Source organism: Chelonia mydas, chromosome 16 (assembly GCF_015237465.2).
Source record: "Chelonia mydas isolate rCheMyd1 chromosome 16, rCheMyd1.pri.v2, whole genome shotgun sequence".
Classification (NCBI taxonomy): domain Eukaryota; kingdom Metazoa; phylum Chordata; order Testudines; family Cheloniidae; genus Chelonia; species Chelonia mydas.
The window spans coordinates 1977595-1995838 of record NC_057857.1 but is presented as its reverse complement, the minus strand read 5'-3'; the positions used below and the strand labels follow the sequence as shown (position 1 = coordinate 1995838).

The following is an 18244-nucleotide window of genomic DNA, read 5'->3' as shown; positions in this document are numbered from 1 at the left end:
GCCCCTGTAGAAATGCCTCAAGTAGGGCATGCAAAATCACCAGTCTTTCTGGAAAACCTTGGCCAAAAGGTACAGAATGGGTCTTGACGGGGTTGGCATTTCCTGCTTCTGCCGCAAATAGCCAAATGCTTAGTGAAGAACAGATTGAAAGCAGCTAATGAACCAAGCTCTCTTCAAACAAATCAGTGATTGGCACCTTCCCCTTCTTCATTCATCCCTTGTGCCTGGTTCTCTATCTCACACAGAGTGCCCCTGCTCTCTGTCCTCCACCTTGCCTTCTACACTTCCAGGCAATCTTCTCTCCATTCTTTCTGGTTGTTTCCCTCATGCTAATTTCCCAGCAGTTTTCATCCTTCTGTAAGGGTCTCTCCTCCTCTTTGCTCCACCCCCACTTTCTTTCCTCATAACATCTCTTTGCTTTCCTAACTGGCCTTCCTCCTTCTAGCTCTTTTTACCTGGAACAATTTCTCTCTCTTCCCCCTTACTATTTTCTCGACCATTCTTTCTTCCCTTTATTTCTCCTTCTCCATTAGTTCTTTCCCTGTCACTGTCTTCTGTTTCATCCTCAACTTGACCTCCCTCTTCCCCTCCCCATGTTCTCTTCCTGCATCCACCGCTCACTCACTGCAGAAGACTCTAGTGTGAGCATTTTGCACTGTTGGTCCCATCGGTTCAGTTCTGTGGGGGAAGCACTGGTGGGAGTGCAGTTATCAATTGTTCTAATTGCCATTTCATCTGGCCCTGTGCTGAGCAGGTTCAATGGCATGTAACTTGAGATTCCAGCAGCTGGAATACACTAGCGTTCTCCCCGTTGGTGACAGCCATGCTGAGGAATTTTAAGAAGAAAGTCTAGTGGATGCAAAGCCTGGAAAATGTGACAAGTCACTGAAGCTCAAGTTCTGACTCAGTTTCCCCACTGCAACCCATCTAAAGGCTAGCTGTGTCCATTGAGTTGGCCCCATCAGCTTATTCAGAGATTCCTCCCCAAACACACTAGATGATGACTTGTGCTGCAGAAATGAATGAACTGCAGTTCAAGAAACTGAAAGCCACAGGGGCAGTTCTAGAGCTGTCCCACTTGATCAGTCAGAGGTTCCCTTGTCATTTCACTCCCTCCAGTTCCACAGGTACCAGAATAATTAGCCAGGAGGCAGAGGGAGAGACAGACACGTATTTGGTGGGAGTGGTTGGGGAAGAGGTTGCTACTGATATGCCCTGGGCTCCATGAACTTTCTGGAGGGATGGAATGAATTAAAGAAAACAAACAAAGCAGGGAGTTCCCCCTCCTGGAGAGGGTCACTTGGGACGCCTGCACTTTTTCAATCCATTTCCAGTTTGGCTCCTGCTTCCGCCTTTATCTGAAACCAGTTTCCGTTGTTTATCCCAAGCGCAGCAGATTATGAATGAGACACTATTAAAAGGTTCATTCTTCTGGCTGTCAGGAACAGCAGAACTGCCCCAGCTTTAGTGTGAAAAGTCTGCACATCTCTTGGATCGAGACAAGGGTGCGTGTTTGTGGATGGAGGGGTGTGCGTGTGCAAGTATAAGGAAGGGAATAAAGGTATGAAATGGACGGCACAGCTATCTGCCTCCACGGATGCTCCCTCAAGGGCCTGGGATTTTCGTCACTCCATGTCCTGACTAACACCGCAGTGAGCTCCGCAGCAGGAAAGGCTTAAAGGCTCAGGATGGGAGGGCTATGAGCAGAGGGGCTTGGAGATAGCCAGTGCTGAAATGGTTGAGGAGGATCAATGCTGTTTTCTCGCTTTGGAAAACCAGCTCTTACCTATTGAAATAAACAGTGCAGGAGGACAGTGGAGTGTTAGACCCGTTATTGAGCGAACAGGAAACAGCTGTATTCGATTAGGCCGGACTAATTTGGTGACTCCGATAGCCTGGGAAAAAAGCTCCCGCTCCAGCACTATTTCTTTTCTACAGAAAATCAAACAGAAAGTAAACACCCTGGTCACATGGGGAGGGAGAGTGCCAACATTTCCCTCACTCCCCTTCTAGGGTCTGCAGGGAGGGGTTTGAGTGACAGCTCCTCACAAAGCCCAATACCTTGTGGTTAATTTGTGGGTCAGATAAGCCAAGGGAGCCACTGGTTGTGGGGAGATGCCATGGCCTGTGGTGGTTCAGTGGCTGAGGTCATACAGGAGAGTGTGATGGGCTGAGTGGGGGTCCTTCCAGCAGGGCTGGTGTCCTCTCTCCCTGCTGATCACCTGGAGATGACACTGAGATGAAGCGATTTGAGGAAATGGCAGAAATCCTGGCCTCATCCGCTAGCGAGGGCACCTGCCCACCAACCCTGAGATGGTGCCCAGACAGCTCCACTAGAATTGTCACCCGAATAGCAGCCATGCCCAGCCAGGGACCTTTGCCTGCGTAGAGGCCTAAGTGCTCTTCCAGCTGCAGCCTTGTCTGAGGCCATTCATGCCCCCATCACGTCAAAGCTGTCCTCTTGCACGGTGCTATACCTAAGGCTGCGTGTGGAAGCCAGACCAAAGCATCAGCTGCTAGAATAAATAGAATCCCAGCTCCTGATCCTGGCCAGCTCCCGGAACAGAGTTAGACTAGTTGGTTTTGTGCCATCCCTCTGCCCCAGGCCCCAGCTCAGTCCTTTCGGCGAGTGGGGCAGGAAAGCTGAACGGTTTGGGCATGGCTACACTGGAAACTTCAAAGCATTGTTGTGGCAGCGCTCTGAAGGGCGAGTGTGGTTGCACGCGAGCGCTGGGAGAGAGCTCTCCCAGCGCTCCTGGTATCCACCTCCACAAGGGGATTAGCTGCGAGCGCTGGGAGTGCGGCTCCCAGTGCTCAGAGCCTGTTTACGCTAGCGCTTTAAAGCGCTGACTTGCTGCGCTCAGGGGGTGATTTTTCACCCCCCTGAGCCACCAAGTCAGAGCGCTATAAAATGTAAGTGTAGCCAAGCCCTCTGTGTGCCCCCTCCACTCCCATGGTCAGGAACCTCCTGCGCTTGCCAAGTGCTGACTCCTCACCGATCACACTCCTGCTCTCTCACCTCTCCTGAGTCGCTGGTGGTGCACACAGCAAGTGAGTCCAGACCCACTGGATTCAGAAGTCTGGCTTCTCCCCTTCCAAATTCTAACCCAGGGGGCACTTGATGGCCCCCAGAAGCCCTTACTCAGCACTTTTGAGCTGCCCTGAACATCAGGACAGGTGGTGACTCTCATTCCACCCACCAGAGAGCCAAAATCTCGCTTCTCGGAAGCCAGGCCCATTTCCTTCACAGCTCTTTGAAAGAACTGGCTGTTGCCCAGCCTTAATAGAGATAGGCTGCCTCTTCAGCTCCTAAACTCCCAAGTGGCCTCTAAGAATATTTATACTGCTGTCCACACAGATTTCTCAGAGATGGTAACTTGTCTCCTTAGCGAGCGATGCTGTGCTGGGCGTCTCAGTGACGACCATATTCCCTGCTGGCCCAGTCACACACCAAGCTGCCTTGTTTTGCCAGCATAATCCTGATTCTTAGAGGAGGCTTTTGTTTTTCATCCGTGAAATTTCTCACCTGGAGAAACACCACCCCAGGGTGGGCAGCAGCAAACATGTTCGTCGCTCTCCTGCTTTGTCTCACTGCTGGAAAGCTAACACCAAGTCCTGGGGTGACACATGCACATGGCTTATTCAGATGCTTACGTATCAGCCCGTCTGAGCTTTCATTATACTGCAGCTTCAGCTGACCAAGGCCCTGGAGTCATACATTACTGGGATCTGTAGTGAGAGCCACCAAGCTGATACGGAGAGTGAGATGCTCAGAAGCAAGCTTGCATCCTCACCTCTAGGCGAGTCTTTGCAAATATAACTCATCCGAATGACTCGGTTCCAACAACAGGAGTAAGAACAAAGGTGAGAAGTAGGAGTTATCTCCTAAAGAGTCACCTGTTGACTGAGACATAAAACCAAGGCCCTGACCACTTGTGGTCATTAAAGGATGCTTGGCATTTTTTGTCAGAGTAGTTAGTCTTGGAGCCATTCAAAGGGATAAAGTGTTCTTCACTGCCTGTCCTCCACTGTAGTGTAGTGTTGCTGCAAGCCGCTAACGTTGGTTGTGTTCGACCCTGAAGATGGATGCATTTTAATGCTGATGAAATAATCTCTTTGAGTGTGTAAGTGTGTGTGTCCAAGCACCCACACACAGACCAGAAAACTGGTTTGAATCCTTTTGGATGAAACACAGTAAACATACAATATCCCTAATAGAAATGTTTAAGCATCCCTCTGTTATTAGCAGCCTCTTGCCCTAGAACCTGTACAGAATTTAAGATTGCCTGTGGGGTTCTTGCTGTCAGCTTGGGGGATTAAACACTCCATGACTGGTGCAGGACTTAGTCAAGGAAATTTGCTCCCCTGGGTGCTTTGCTAGATTCTAGCAAGCATCACAACCTGATGCAAAGACAGCTGAATTTGATTTAGCTTCACTCTGGTTTGGGTTTTTTATTTGGTTAGTTAGTTAGCCAGACAAATGTGCACTGGGTTTTTAATGCTACCTGGTTTGGAGTGACGTGTACTTTCTATGGCAGTGTGGCCTCACTGCGAAGTTAAGAGTTAGGGAAGGTCTGATCTGCATCCGAACTTCCTGCCTGATTCCGATCCCTAGAAACCAGAACCTGGACTTTGATGAAACTCAGATCCAGACCTGAGCTGCGCAGCTTCCAGGGCATTTCTCTAATATTCCCCCACAAAGGCAGCAGGTTGAAAATAGAGCATTTCCCTTCCAAGTTCAGGTCTTGCTGTGAGACTTGATTGGTCAGATAAGAACCCTGCAGATGGAGTCAGTGCTGATCTCTCCTGCCCTGCCTGCTGTGGTTGCAGAGAGAGCAACCGTTTCCGAGATATTCCCTGTACCTGAACTGGAGACACTGCCAGAGCCAGTGACATCCAGAATCAGGATGGTCTGTCTGAGTGAGCCCTCTCTAGCGTTTCTGAGGACCGGCTGGTAAAGGTAAAGGAAACCAACACTTCTCAGGTCCATTTGTGTTACCCAGGGAGTGAACCTGCCCCATCCCCTCTGTCTGGGAAATGTTATTGCTACAGGGATATGCCAAATGGCCAGGATAAAAGACAAAGCCTCTGACCAAACCTTCCCTCAGGCCTTTCCTGGAGGGCTGATAAACTCTGAGTCACTTGTTTTCCATTTCACCTGCTTCAATCTGGGCTTCCTGTTTCCAGTGAGTCCCGCGGAGAGGCCACCAGGAAGGCTGTTCTGGTGAGACCTGTGCCTTGGTCACAAGCAGGAACATGTGGTTCCCATCCCAACGCTGCAGCTCTACAGATGTGGATTAACACCCCAAATTCAGGATCCTCATGCAAATGGAAAGGCACCTTTTAGCCTTTGGAGAGTCCCCCCTCACTGCTCTGGGATTGCTCCTACAACCTTTTCTCATCCTGAATACTATTGTACAGTGCATTCTAGGCTGGTTTCTCCCCAGTGTCTCACCAGGGTTACGGTTGTGTCTCACCAGGAAACTGGCTAAAGCCCAAGAGGCTATTCTGGGTACAGACTGTAAGTCAATACTTGAACCTCATGCGGAACTGATGAAGCACAAGGTCTGTCAGCACATTTGCCTTCAGCGTCAGCCAGACTCTAAACCGAATGGGAATCTCAGCCTGTATCTGTGAGGGTCCCAGTGACAGTGGCCTACGCAGGGCCCTGGCCTAGGCCAGAGCGTGTGCTGAGTTCTGGGATGCTGGTTCCCACGTACTGCTATGACATAGCCAGCAGAACGCAAGAGAGAGGGAGTGAAAGAGGGGCCCTTTCAAGTGTGACAATGGAGCTTTCCCCCATCATCACTAGGCAGCGAGATACATGCTGCGCTGACACGGAACTCTGCACAACAAAAGCCAGTGTCCAAACAAATCTTCTCAGGCACTGGAGTCCCCCGGGTGACCTGGGGTTAGCCTGGACTTTTGCTACTGCCTGGCCCTCTGGAGGAAGAATGTCCCTTTACACTGTGCGCCACGACCGGTTCCCACGGATTTCAACCTGCTCCTCTATTTATCAGCACCGATCCTCTAATCCCTTTTGTGAAGCTCTGATTCAAGCTCAGTACAATGTAGCAAAAAGGGAGGGGGGAAGAGAAACAGCCCCAAAGAAGGAATTAAAACCCTTTACCTTTCCATGGCAATTCCCAGCCGCACTCTTAGGCCTTTACCTTTGTTTGTAGAGCTAACCTGTGGAAATGAAGCCAGGAGGTATCTAATCGGCTGGTGACTGGACTCTAGGCTGTGTTTAACAAAAACTGCTAGCTGTTTTCTCCCAGGTTAATCCAGCTTTGAGTCTCTTTTGTGTTCTTTCAGAGCCCAGAACATTCTAACTCCCAATGACTTCCTTCAGCATCTCTAAGAAATCAGGCCACTTGTACACAGGGCCTTAAATGTGGATCCAGGTACCTACTTTAAGGCAACCACTGTTACAAATTTTTGCACTAAGGGACTTTCCAGTCAGTACCAGAGCTGGGAATAGACTCTCAGTCTCCTGTTCTACCCACTAGACCATAGTCCATCCTGGATAACACAATCTCTGCTGAGCAAATGTCTCACTTCAGGAGCAGTGACAACTACACCCCAGAATATGCTTTCTGCGTGCAGATTGACCAAAGCTGGATGCTTGATTTGATGCTGCCTACAGATACTTTTTAACTAACACCATTCCTTCCCCCACTTAAACCCCTCTACTGACTCCTGTGTGCATTAACAGAGGATCCTTGAGTCCTTCCCGAGATAACTTGGGAACAAAACAGTTTCCATGGGTTGTGCTACTTACAAATGAGTGGTTTTCAACCCATTGTCCTAAATCCAATGCTGTTTTCTTTGCAAACCGCAGGAAAAAAAAAAGTAAAAGAGGAAGAGACAACCCCAAATGCTAATCTTGTTAGGTCAAACTGTTCTCTAAACAGATGGAGATATAAGGCAATGGGATTTTTGTCTTTTCTGGGAAGGGGTTAGATTTGCAGGGCACTAGAGGTCATTCCGGGCAAACTGGCAGCTTTGGTCTTTGTGTCACAAAAGCGAGCAGAAAGTAGAGTTATAATAAATGCTTGGAGCTCAGCCCCTTATTTGGGGGTCTGAGAGACTGGTTAGGGATTTACTTGCTGCCATCATTGTCTCTCCAGGATAAAGCTACTGTGAACCTTGGCTCCAGGTCCCACCTCCAGCAAGGCCCGGTAAAAGTTGGGAGACTAATGTACAGAATAAAAGGCACCTCAGGATGAAGACTCGGTAAGAAAACCCAGAGGTTCATTTCAGCAAAGAGCTCTACAAATGCGCCTTGCTCAAGGAGTGCCGTTCCCCAGCTGGAGAGTCCTTTCCCCATCGCAGCGTAGGGCTGGCAATGGGGAACAGCCAGAGAGACACCAAATAATTCTTCCTCATTAGGGTTTGCCATGGCTCTCGTGTCTACAGGCCTATGCCAGGTCCCTGTGCCACTGTATGTAGGATATGGCCAGGCCCTGAGATGCCAAACATGCTGCTGATTTAATTAATAACCCTTAGTATGACACCACCCAAAGCTCAGCAGCACAGCACCAGTTCAAACACAGGGCCTGCAGCTCCCAGCACAAACACAAATGTCACCCCCACGCACACAACCATACGCATACCCTAATAAAATGGGGAAAATTCCACAGGCCGCATGCAGGCAAAATCTTCATCAAGGGCAAAGTACTTCACAACGAATGGGCCCAGCTCCTGACCTGGGTTCTGCCAACAGGACAGGGCTGGTAGAGAAGAGTCTGGTTGTAGCAGAGGGCTCAACAGAAAAAAGTACCAACAACTCCCATTCTGCCTTGTCCCCAGTCTCCCTGAGATGCATTGACTGAGTGCATCTCCCAGAATGTCTCCAAAGCCAGGGCTTCTGTGGAACTCCAGCCAGTTTTAAAGCCACTCCCCAGGGAGGAGCCTCAGGAGGAGGGTCCTGGGGTACCCCTGGGGTGCAGCTCCCATCAGGGAGGTACAATCTGTATATCCATGTGCTCAGAAACTGAGTTCATACAAGCACCTTAAGGCTGCAATTTTCAAAGGAGATTTGGACATGCAATTCCCATGAATTAATGTTAATAGGACTGGTGCACCTAAATCCTTAGGAGGCTTGGCAAATCTCAGCCTAGGGTTCAGAAACTCCCGAGAATCTGATGGGCAAAGCGAGCCCAGCTGGCTCTGCAGTGAGACAGGCTCTCACATTAGATTTGTAGCACATGCTGCTCCCACTGGGGTGGCAGAGGCATGAGAAAGGCCTCTGTGTCAGTGCGTTCATTTCTGGGCCTGGCCCAAGACAGAGGCGAAAGGGAGCTCAGCAAGGTTTAGTTTGAGGCGGGGGAGGGGGAGGTTTGTACTTTCCCCAGACTGGTTCATTGATCCCTTGCTACTTCCCAGACTCAGCCAGCTCGAGGCAAACAGCTGGCCTAGGACATTCGGAGCTCCAGAACTGCACAGAAACCAGCAATTGTCCTGCAGCCATCCCCTCTTCCAGGCCACTTGGCTGACCCTCATGCCCTGCCATTTGCTCACAAGGTGCTGACTCCAGCAGTCAGCAGCCTTCTCCAGGGGGCAGCTCCCCAAAGGAATCCCTGAGTTTGCTGTCCAGATGGAGACCAGTACTACCTAGCCGTAGGGTTGCCAACTTTCTAATCACACAAAAGTGAACACCCCTGCCCCGCCCCTTCTCCCCCCCCCCCGTGCTGCTCCCCTGCCCCGCACACCCCTAGGGGACTGTGAGGGGGGAGTGAGGAGCAATGTCAGGGCTCCCTGCATCCAGGTCACTTTCCCTGCCTGGGCTGCATATGGAGAGGGCAGGAGAGCAGCAGCTCCTCATGCCTCAGCCCAGCCCAGCTGGGGAAAGTGACCTGGATGCAGGAGCCCTGGTGTGTGTGTTGGGGGGACTGTGTGAGGGAGACTGTGTGTGTGTGTGAGAGAGTGTGTGGCTAAAACCAGCGAACAAAAGCCAGAGCTGGCCAAAACACCAGCCATGTGCTGCTCCCCCTAAAAGGGAACCGTCTCACTAGCTCATCCTTCACATTTCTCATACTTCTCTACCAGGGCTTGAATTAAATGTTTGTATGACATTGGGGTGAATTAAAAAGCCGTTTAAAATGTTTTAAAAATAAAAAATATGAAAAACTTTAATATATTTTATTTACAGTGTCATTATTCATACTAGTCTTGCTAGTCCTTCCCCCCAGGCAGAGAGACAGAGACTAGGATCAGGACAAGCTGTGCCCTCAAAGGACCAGGCCCACCCTCCAAACTGGACCCGACCCACATCCCTCCCCAGTCCAAACCCCCTGAACTGAACCAGACCCACATCCCTCCCTAGACCAGAGGCGCAGGTGAGGGGATGGGGGAGGGGGAACTGGGTCTCCCCCAGGAGTGCTGGTGAGGAGATGGGAAGAAGGCACTGGGTCTCCCCCAGGGGTGCTGGTGGGGAGATGGGGCAAAGGGACTCCAGTTGCTCCGTGGAGCCCATGCTGAGGGCGCTTACCTGGAGCAAGGAGCACCCCCTTGTCAGGGTGTCCGTCCACTGGGTGCCAGTGCCACCTCCTGTCCAGCATGGACCGGGACCCCCATGTTCCCTGGCCTCTGCATATGAATAATGGTGGGGCCAGGGGCGGGAGGCTGCATGCGCAGCACCCTTCCACCGCGGTGCCCCAGGCCTGGCAGGGGCCCTGAGAGCCCAGGGAGGAGGCGGGGGCCATGCCACGGTGGAGCCCAGAAACCCCTGGGCCTGCTGCCTAGCCTCCCCCCCGCCCCCTGCTCGCTCCACCAAGTGGTACGAGCCTCTGGGAGAGGAGGTGGGGCCGGAGTGGAGCTGCAGCGGCTGAGGGCTCCTCTCCGTGCCCGTCACTGGCCGGAGGCCTCAGCTGGCGGCCGGCTGGCTGAGAGGAACAAGTTGGATGGGGGAGGAGCAGGGAGAAGGCACCCCTGGGCCTGCCAGCCGAGAAGAGCGAGGCAGGGAGGGAGGGGCTGGGCTCGGGGGAGGGGAACCAGAGCCATTACCCTTCCACTTTCTCCCCTGGGTGGGTGCTTTGCCCTCAAAAGGCGTCAGCAGGGAGCAGTTTCTGTTCTCAGGAGAGCAGTTGGTCTGCACTGCTTTGGATCGTTATTGAGCAGAACTCATCATCAGCATAGAAGCATGCTCCCTGGAATGGTGATTGAAGCATGAAGGGACATATGAATTTTTAGTGCATCTGGCATGTAAATATCTTGCCACGCAAGCCACAACAGTGCCATGCAAATGCTTGTTCTCACTTTCAGGTGACACTGAACAAGAAGCGGGCAGTAAATGTAACCAACCTTGTTTGTCTGAGTGACTGGCTGAACAAGAAATAGGACTGAGTGGACTTGTAGGCTCTAAAGTTTTACATTGTTTTATTTTTGAATGCAGGTTTTTTTTGTACATAATTCTACATTTGTAAGTTCAACTTCCATGATAAAGAGATTGCCCTACAGTATTTGTTTAACTATTTCTTTTGTTTTTAATGCAGTGAAAATATTTGTAATAAAAAATAAATACAAAGTGAGCACTGTACACTTTGTATTCTATGTTGTAATTGAAATCAACATATTTCAAAATGTAGAAAACATCCAAAAATATTTAATTAAATGGTCATCTATTATTGTTTAACAGTACGATTAATCACATGATTAATCGTGATTCATTTTGTTAATTGCTTGACAGCCCTACTATAAATCCAATCCCAAGGAGAATACTGCTAAAGTCCGGGTGAGTTAGCAAATGCAGACCTTCCACTCTGCTCACTCCAGCCACAAGTATGCCCACAAGAACCCTGTGCTCCCCCAGAGTGACACCAGCATGGGAGTGTCCCTTTGCTGGGAATCCCAGCACAGCAGGGCCAGCCCCTCTAGGACCAGCCTGGGAAGTGTCCCTTGAAGGATGTAGCAACACCGAGTTACTAACGGACTCTCAGAGAAAGATACTGAAACCTGGGTGTCTGCACTTCGGTACCTAAATCTATATATGGATGCCTAAGTAACGAGCCTGATTTGAAATGGCCCTGGCTTCACATGGGAGCTATTAGTGCTCTGCGCTAAAACTCAGGCCACATATTTTGGTGTTTAACTTATAAAATCTTAGCATCCAGCCTCAGCCACAGATGTTTGGTTGTTGCCATCTGGGGATTTCAGTTCCAGCCACCTGTAGAATCAAATGCACTTGGCAAACAAGAGATAACTCTGCTCCTGACCTAGGGGAGAGCAAGGGTGTGCGTCTCCTATGCAGAAGGCACCATACCCTACCTGACTCCTGCACTTGATTATGACTCCAAGAGAAAAACCCACCTGTCTAGGCAAGAGGCCTCTAATTGGGTGTAGATGTCACATTCTGCACATCCCAACGCCCTCCCATGCCCCAAAGACTTTGGTTGTTTTACAAACAGAAGCAGAAGCATATAGTTTCCTCTCTGTACCGTCCCAATCCCCTTGAATGCTGATGTTTGGAGACATTCCTAAAGGGCTCGAGCTGCTGCTACGATTATTTCTCTCTTGCTTTTTCATCGGGAGGGACAGAAAAGAGAAGTGTCAGCTCTGTGCTGAGAGAAAGTGAGGCCCAGTTCCCAGACTCAGGGGAAGTTCTAGGCCAGGCGGACATGCCTGCCTGAGAGCAGACGTGGCCCCATGGGAGCCGAGTGTGAGAACCTGCTGATTGCTAAGCAGTGTGGGAAAGTGGGAGGATGGGCAGGCCAAGCAGACTGGCTTTAGTCACACTAAAGGCAGTGGGAAACAAACAGCCTGAGAGAGCAGGAAGGAGTGGCCAAGGCTGGGAATTTCTCTGTGCGCGCGCACAGAACTACATCAGAGCAAGTGAGTTACAGTATTTGGGAGAGGGGGGCACTCGGATCAAAGCAGAGCAATCAAGCGATTCATAAGGAAACAATTAATCTGCCACTCACTGGAAGGGATGCACTCACAGACACGCAGCCTGGGGAGCTCTCTGTGTTCAAAGCTCCAAGACAGCCTGAAATGCTGCCCGGTGAGTGCAATGCTGGCACTGCCAGGGCATCAGGAGACAGCATATAGAGAGAATTTTAATTTCTTACTCCCTAAAAACAAATGGGTGTTGCTAGAAAATGGCTTTTAGGCTTTAGAATGCCCCTGTTGTGTACAATATACCACAGCCCCCTGAGCAGCCTGGGACACAATGATCTCTGCATATATCTGCACCCTTCCCTCATTTCCCCCCCAAAATCAACTGCCATTAAGGAGTGCAGGTGAAAGTGGTCGGATTCTGACATTTCACATTGAAACAGGCTCCAAGGGGAATACCTCATTCTATGTTACTGTGGATTTAGTTTTGCTTTGCTAACACTGACAGGTGCATGTGACCTTGTCTACTTTCCAGTCTCCTGCTCTCACCTGGCTGCGCCCTGTCCTATTCAGGCCTCACTGCAGCCATTGCTGTGGGATCTAAGTGTCGGGGCTGGGTCTGCCCCAAGAAATAGGGTCTGATATGAAATAACCTGGTTGATCTTACACAAGTGATTCAGTTTTGCAACTGACATTAAAATATTAAAGCCAAACCCTGAGGTACTTACTGGGCCCTGTTCAGACAACCCCCCATTGGAGCTAGTGGGAGCAAGGGCTGAGTAAAACCTGAGGAAAGAGGTCCACATCTGGCCTGCGGTGATTAAACCCTTTGGTGACTAGGAGCAGCCTTTACTCCAACGTGGTACCATTCACTCCCTCGCTCTCCTGCACTAGAGACTATCACCTTCTCTCCCGCTGACATGCAGGGAGCCCATATCTTGCCCAACTGAGAGCCACACTAGAAACGTGCATGGAGCTTGAGGGCAGTATGGTCCCATGGACAAGCTGCATAAAACAGAGTAGACACAGTTGCCCTCATCTTTACTAGGGAAACACAGCCCATGGAAACTAGAGGCCTCAGCATGCAACGCTCCCTGCTGAGCCAATCACCCCTGCATGCTTGGCCCTGCAGCCTCCACAGACCCAACTCGATACTAGAGACAAGAGCAGAGCCCTCTGGGCCACAGCTTTGCCCACCGATCTCCCAGCATCTTTGTACTGGCACTGCCTTTAACCACAGTCCCTGTGTTCATGAATAGTGCTAAGTCAAGCTGACTCCATACTGTGCATCTTCAGCACAGTGTAGATGGAGGACAGGGAGGCCAGGCTTACATGGATGACACGACCCTTTGCAGAAGATTGCTCTGTTACTATCTTTCTCCCCTTTGCAATGAAGGCTCTAGCCAGCTTTGCTCTGATATGAACTAGACAGGGGATCAAATGATCCCATAAAAAATCTTGCTTGGGAAGTATTGCTAAGCCACTCATTCTTTTGTACTTTAGCTGACAAATATTGCAGATCTTTGGCTATAAAATGCTGCTTTTACCCTTCTAAACTTTGCCTGCAAAGGCTGTGTTACAATCCAGGGGATCCCTGGGAGTCCTGCAAACCTAGTGTGCTGGTGCTAAATGTTTTCAAGATTTTCAGATTCTATTTAGACTTTGATGCTGCTGTCAAGAGGCTTGGCAACTTGACTTCAATTGCTAAACCAGATGGCAGGCACTGGGAATGAGCTGGGCTTCTGAAAGTTAAGAAGATAGCAGAAATATAGAGAGTGGAATTGGCACCCGTAGCATGATGCCCCTGACAGCTGTCCATCTGTCATCTTGGCTGAGAAAGGACACTGTGGAGGGCAGACTGTGCTAATGCCAGCTGAAAAAGGTGGGGAGAAAGAGGGCACCCTCTGCAGCTTTCACTTTTCTGCCTGGATCTAGTCATGCAAGGTGCTGGGCTGGGTTTTCCTGCCCTAAACAGCAGCTCTGTGGCACTCCGGAGAACAAGGGCAAGTTACTCAGCAGGTGGGAAAGAGTGAAAACTGATGATGCTAAAAGGCAGGGCTGGCACTGACTCGGATCTGCACAGTGCCAACCCCTTGCTCCCAATGTCTCAATCTGCACACACAGCCATGTGTGACTGCACTTGCCCACACTGGTAATTTGGGATTGGGAGAAATATGGCTTTGTTTTTATCTCCCTCAGCTTGTTAGACACTCAAGCCTGTCCTGGGAATCATAGAATAGAATCACAGAATCATAGAATATCAGGGTTGGAAGGGACCTCAGGAGGTCATCTAGCGCTACCCCCTGCTCAAAGCAGGACCGATCCCCAATTAAATCATCCCAGCCAGGACTTTGTCAAGCCTGACCTTAAAAACTTCTAGGGAAGGAGATTCCACCACTTCCCTAGGTAACACATTCCAGTGTTTCACCACCCTCCGAGTGAAAAAGTTTTTCCTAATATCCAACCTAAATCTCACCCACTGCAACTTGAGACCATTACTCCTTGTTCTGTCATCTGCTACCACTGAGAACAGTCTAGATCCAACCTCTTTGGAACCCCCTTTCAGGTAGTTGAAAGCAGCTATCAAATCCCCCCTCATTCTTCTCTTCCGTAGACTAAACATCCCTAGTTCCCTCTGCCTCTCCTCAGAAGTCATGTGTTCCAGTCCCCTAATCATTTTTGTTGCCCTCCACTGGACTCTTTCCAATTTTTCCACATCCTTCTTGTAGTGTGGGGCCCAAAACTGGACACAGTACTCTGGATGAGGCCTCACCAGTGTCGAATAGAGGGGAATGATCACGTCCCTCGATCTGCTGGCAATGCCCCTACTTATACAGCCCAAAATGCCATTGGCCTTCTTGGCAACAAGGGCACACTGTTGACTCATATCCAGCTTCTCGTCCACTGCAACCCCTAGGTCCTTTTCTACAGAACTGCTGCCTAGCTATTCGGTCCCTAGTCTGTAACGGTGCATTGGATTCTTCCATCCTAAGTGCAGGACTCTGCACTTGTCCTTGTTGAACCTCATCAGATTTCTTTTGGCCCAATCCTCCAATTTGTCTAGGGCCCTCTGTATCCTATCCCTACTCTCCAGCATATCTACCTCTCCTCCTAGTTTAGTGTCATCTGCAAACTTGCTGAGGGTGCAATCCGCACCATCCTCCAGATCATTAATGAAGATATTGAACAAAACCGGCCCCAGGACCAACCCTTGGGGCACTCCGCTTGATACCAGCTGCCAACTAGACATGGAGCCATTGATCACTACCCATTGAGCCCGACAATCTAGCCAGCTTTCTATCCACCTTACAGTCCATTCATCCAGCCCATACTTCTTTAACTTGCTGGCAAGAATACTGTGGGAGACAGTGTCAAAAGCTTTGCTAAAGTCAAGGAACAACACGGCCACTGCTTTCCCTTCATCCACAGAGCCAGTTATCTCGTCATAGAAGGCAATTAGATTAGTCAGGCATGACTTGCCCTTGGTGAATCCATGCTGACTGTTCCTGATCACTTTCCTCTCCTCTAAGTGCTTCAGAATTGATTCCTTGAGGACCTGCTCCATGATTTTTCCAGGGACTGAGGTGAGGCTGACTGGCCTGTAGTTCCCAGGATCCTCCTTCTTCCCTTTTTTAAAGATGGGCATGACATTATACAATCAAAACAGCTATAGGCACAACCTGGGGCTCACATGTGTAGGGACTAAGAAGAGGCTGCAGTGTACGAAAATCACTAGCTAATGAGGAACACTAGGCCCCTTGTGGAATTTGTAAGGGCATAATTTCAGACTCTGGGGACCCCAGAGGAGTAACGATGAATTGCTGGCTTTACTTTAAATCCCTTCAGTTTTTCTCTAGCTCTGCTAACCCCATTATTATTTTTCTATTAGTTTCATCAAATCCAATTAAACCCCCTTTCTAGCCACACAAATCTCCCCTCCTTTCTCACCCCCCTTTCTTGTCTTGCCTCTGGCAGACTCTACGGAACGCCTGCCCTGGGCGCTAACTCTCCGTCCACACTGCAGCTGCACAGGAGTCAACGGAGTCAAGTCTGACCTGACCCAGTTCCAGAATAAAGATGGAGTGTAGATGGGACCCAACCCACGTGCCTATGACTGGGTTAAAGCCCTGGACTAGGCAGGGTTTTAACCTCAGTCTTGTCTCTGTTTATACAACAACTATTAACTGAGTTATAACCAGTTCAGGAGACAAATGTGGGGTAATCAAATCTCCCACTTCAGCGGCAGTCACAGGGCCAGATCCAGCGGCCTGGCTGACAAACCTCAGCTGGGTGTATTGGCTGAGCTCCGTTGACATTAACAGAGTGATAGTGATTTTCCCCAGTTGAGGATCAGGCTTAACACTAATTCAGTGGACAGACAGATGCGTTTGTAGGACACTCAGTACAGACAACACAAAGAGCTACTGGTACTGAGTTAGCAGTGGCAGGCAATTGCAACAGCCAGGAGGTTTACCTTCCTCATGTTGGTAACTGCTCCGGGGATAAAGGAAATCCATGTTATCAGCAAGAAGCTACAACCTCCCAGAGGCTCAATAGCACTTCTGATCTTAGTCAGAGATAACAGACCAGACAAGGCACTGTGCAGCACCCTGGGCTGCAATGCTGAGCTCCTGAAGTACTGTCATTTCCCTGTGGGTATTCCTCAGCTACCCTGACTGACTCATCCACCAGCATCAATTTCATCTCCGTGCTCAGGTACACGCACCAATGTATCTATGGAGAAAATTTGTGAATGCACAATTATGTCTGATCATTTAAATACTCAAACCATGGTTCCCACACAGCTGTAACTTCGTGTCCTGTGTATACTCTATACATCCTGCTAAATGGATACCTGAGAGCAAGGATGTGGTTAATACCCAGGACTGGGCGTCAGGAGACCTTTGGTTCTAAACATTTTCCTGTGTGACTTTGGGAAAGTCACCACTCCGTGCCTCAGTTTCCCTAACATGTGATGGGGATAACATGTACTGTGATAGATTAGTTGTACTACAGTAGTGCTTAGAATCACCACGAGAGCAGAACTGCACTGCGCTAGGTGCTGTACAAACACAGAGCCATAGTCCCTTCCCCAAAGAGCTTGCATTCTAAATAGACAAGACAGACAAAAGGTGGGAGGGGAAACAGAGGCACAGAAAGTGGAAGCCACTTGCCAGAGCTCACACAGGAAGTTAGTGGCAGAGCTGGGAACAAAACCCAGCTCTCCTGAATCTGAGCCCAGTGCCCTATCGACCAGACCATCCTGCCTCTCACTGAAGAAGAGAAACTTAAATAATGAATGGTTTCAGAGTAGCAGCCGTGTTAGTCTGTATCCGCAAAAAGAACAGGAGTCCTTGTGGCCCCTTAGAGACTAACACATTTATTTGAGCAGAAGCTTTCGTGCGCTACAGCTCACTGCATCGGATGTTTGTCAGGCACTTTGAGACTCTTGGATGGATGCTGCTGTAGAAGGGCAATGTGCTGCTACCTAGGCACGTTGCCCATGTTATAGTTATGGAAAGAGTCACAGCCTTGAATTTCCTGCTTTTTGTACCTGTGCATTCTCAGCTACGGTGTTATTTCTATTTATTGTTGGATTGATGTAGAAGGAACCTGTGACAAATCATGTCAGTCTCTGAGCACTACTGAACAAAGAAGGAACTATTAAGAATCAGTCAAAAGAACCAATTATCTTAAATAGACAGCCAGCTAGAAACAAGGAACGTCTCAGAGGATGACAATGAGCAGGGGACGCCTATGAACAGGATATGCTCCCAAATGATACACAAAGAAATGCGACCGGAAAGGGAGGGGCCCTAGAAACGCAGGTGGGACAGACAGGATTTGCTGAGCAGCCAAGGGTTTTAGGAGATCCCCTCTGCGAAGGTGTTCCCTGCCAAGGGACCTTCACTGAACATGCCCAGCCTGCCAGCTGGTGCTAACGGGCCATAGGAACTGAGCCAACCATAGGATCCAGAGACATCAGGTGAGAGGTGAGTGTTCACATACTCAGATGGAGATGTGGAATGGTACTCTATGCAGGTGACAAGATACAGGACAATAATGTGCTGTTGCCCCTGTGCTTGACATTGAATTCCTTGGTATTATTTTAAAGGTGCTGGTGTGTTTCTCTTAGCAAGGGGCTGAGGCTCGCCCATCCCTGTTCTTCCAGGCTGGTTTAAAGTCATCTAGAACCTGCAGGTCAATGAAATGCAGTAGGGCAATCCATGCCTGGAGTAAGCAGGTACAGCTACCACTGAAACCTAGTATAAGCCAGGGTTCAATTTGGCTCAATACCTGAATGAATCAGAAATGATGGCCCCTGAGACCTTCAAAAGAATGGACATCTTCCATTCTCCCATGCTCAGTTCTCAATTCGGCTAATCCATCCTAACAGCTACCCAGGGCT

At 49.6% G+C, this 18244-nt stretch overlaps 1 protein-coding gene across 9 annotated transcripts in view; it reads right to left on the bottom strand.

Annotated features, from left to right (window-relative positions):
* EXD3 (exonuclease 3'-5' domain containing 3) overlaps positions 1 to 18244 on the bottom strand; it is a 523135-nt gene that overhangs the window by 101083 nt on the left and 403808 nt on the right. The gene's annotated exons all lie outside the window — the stretch shown is intronic.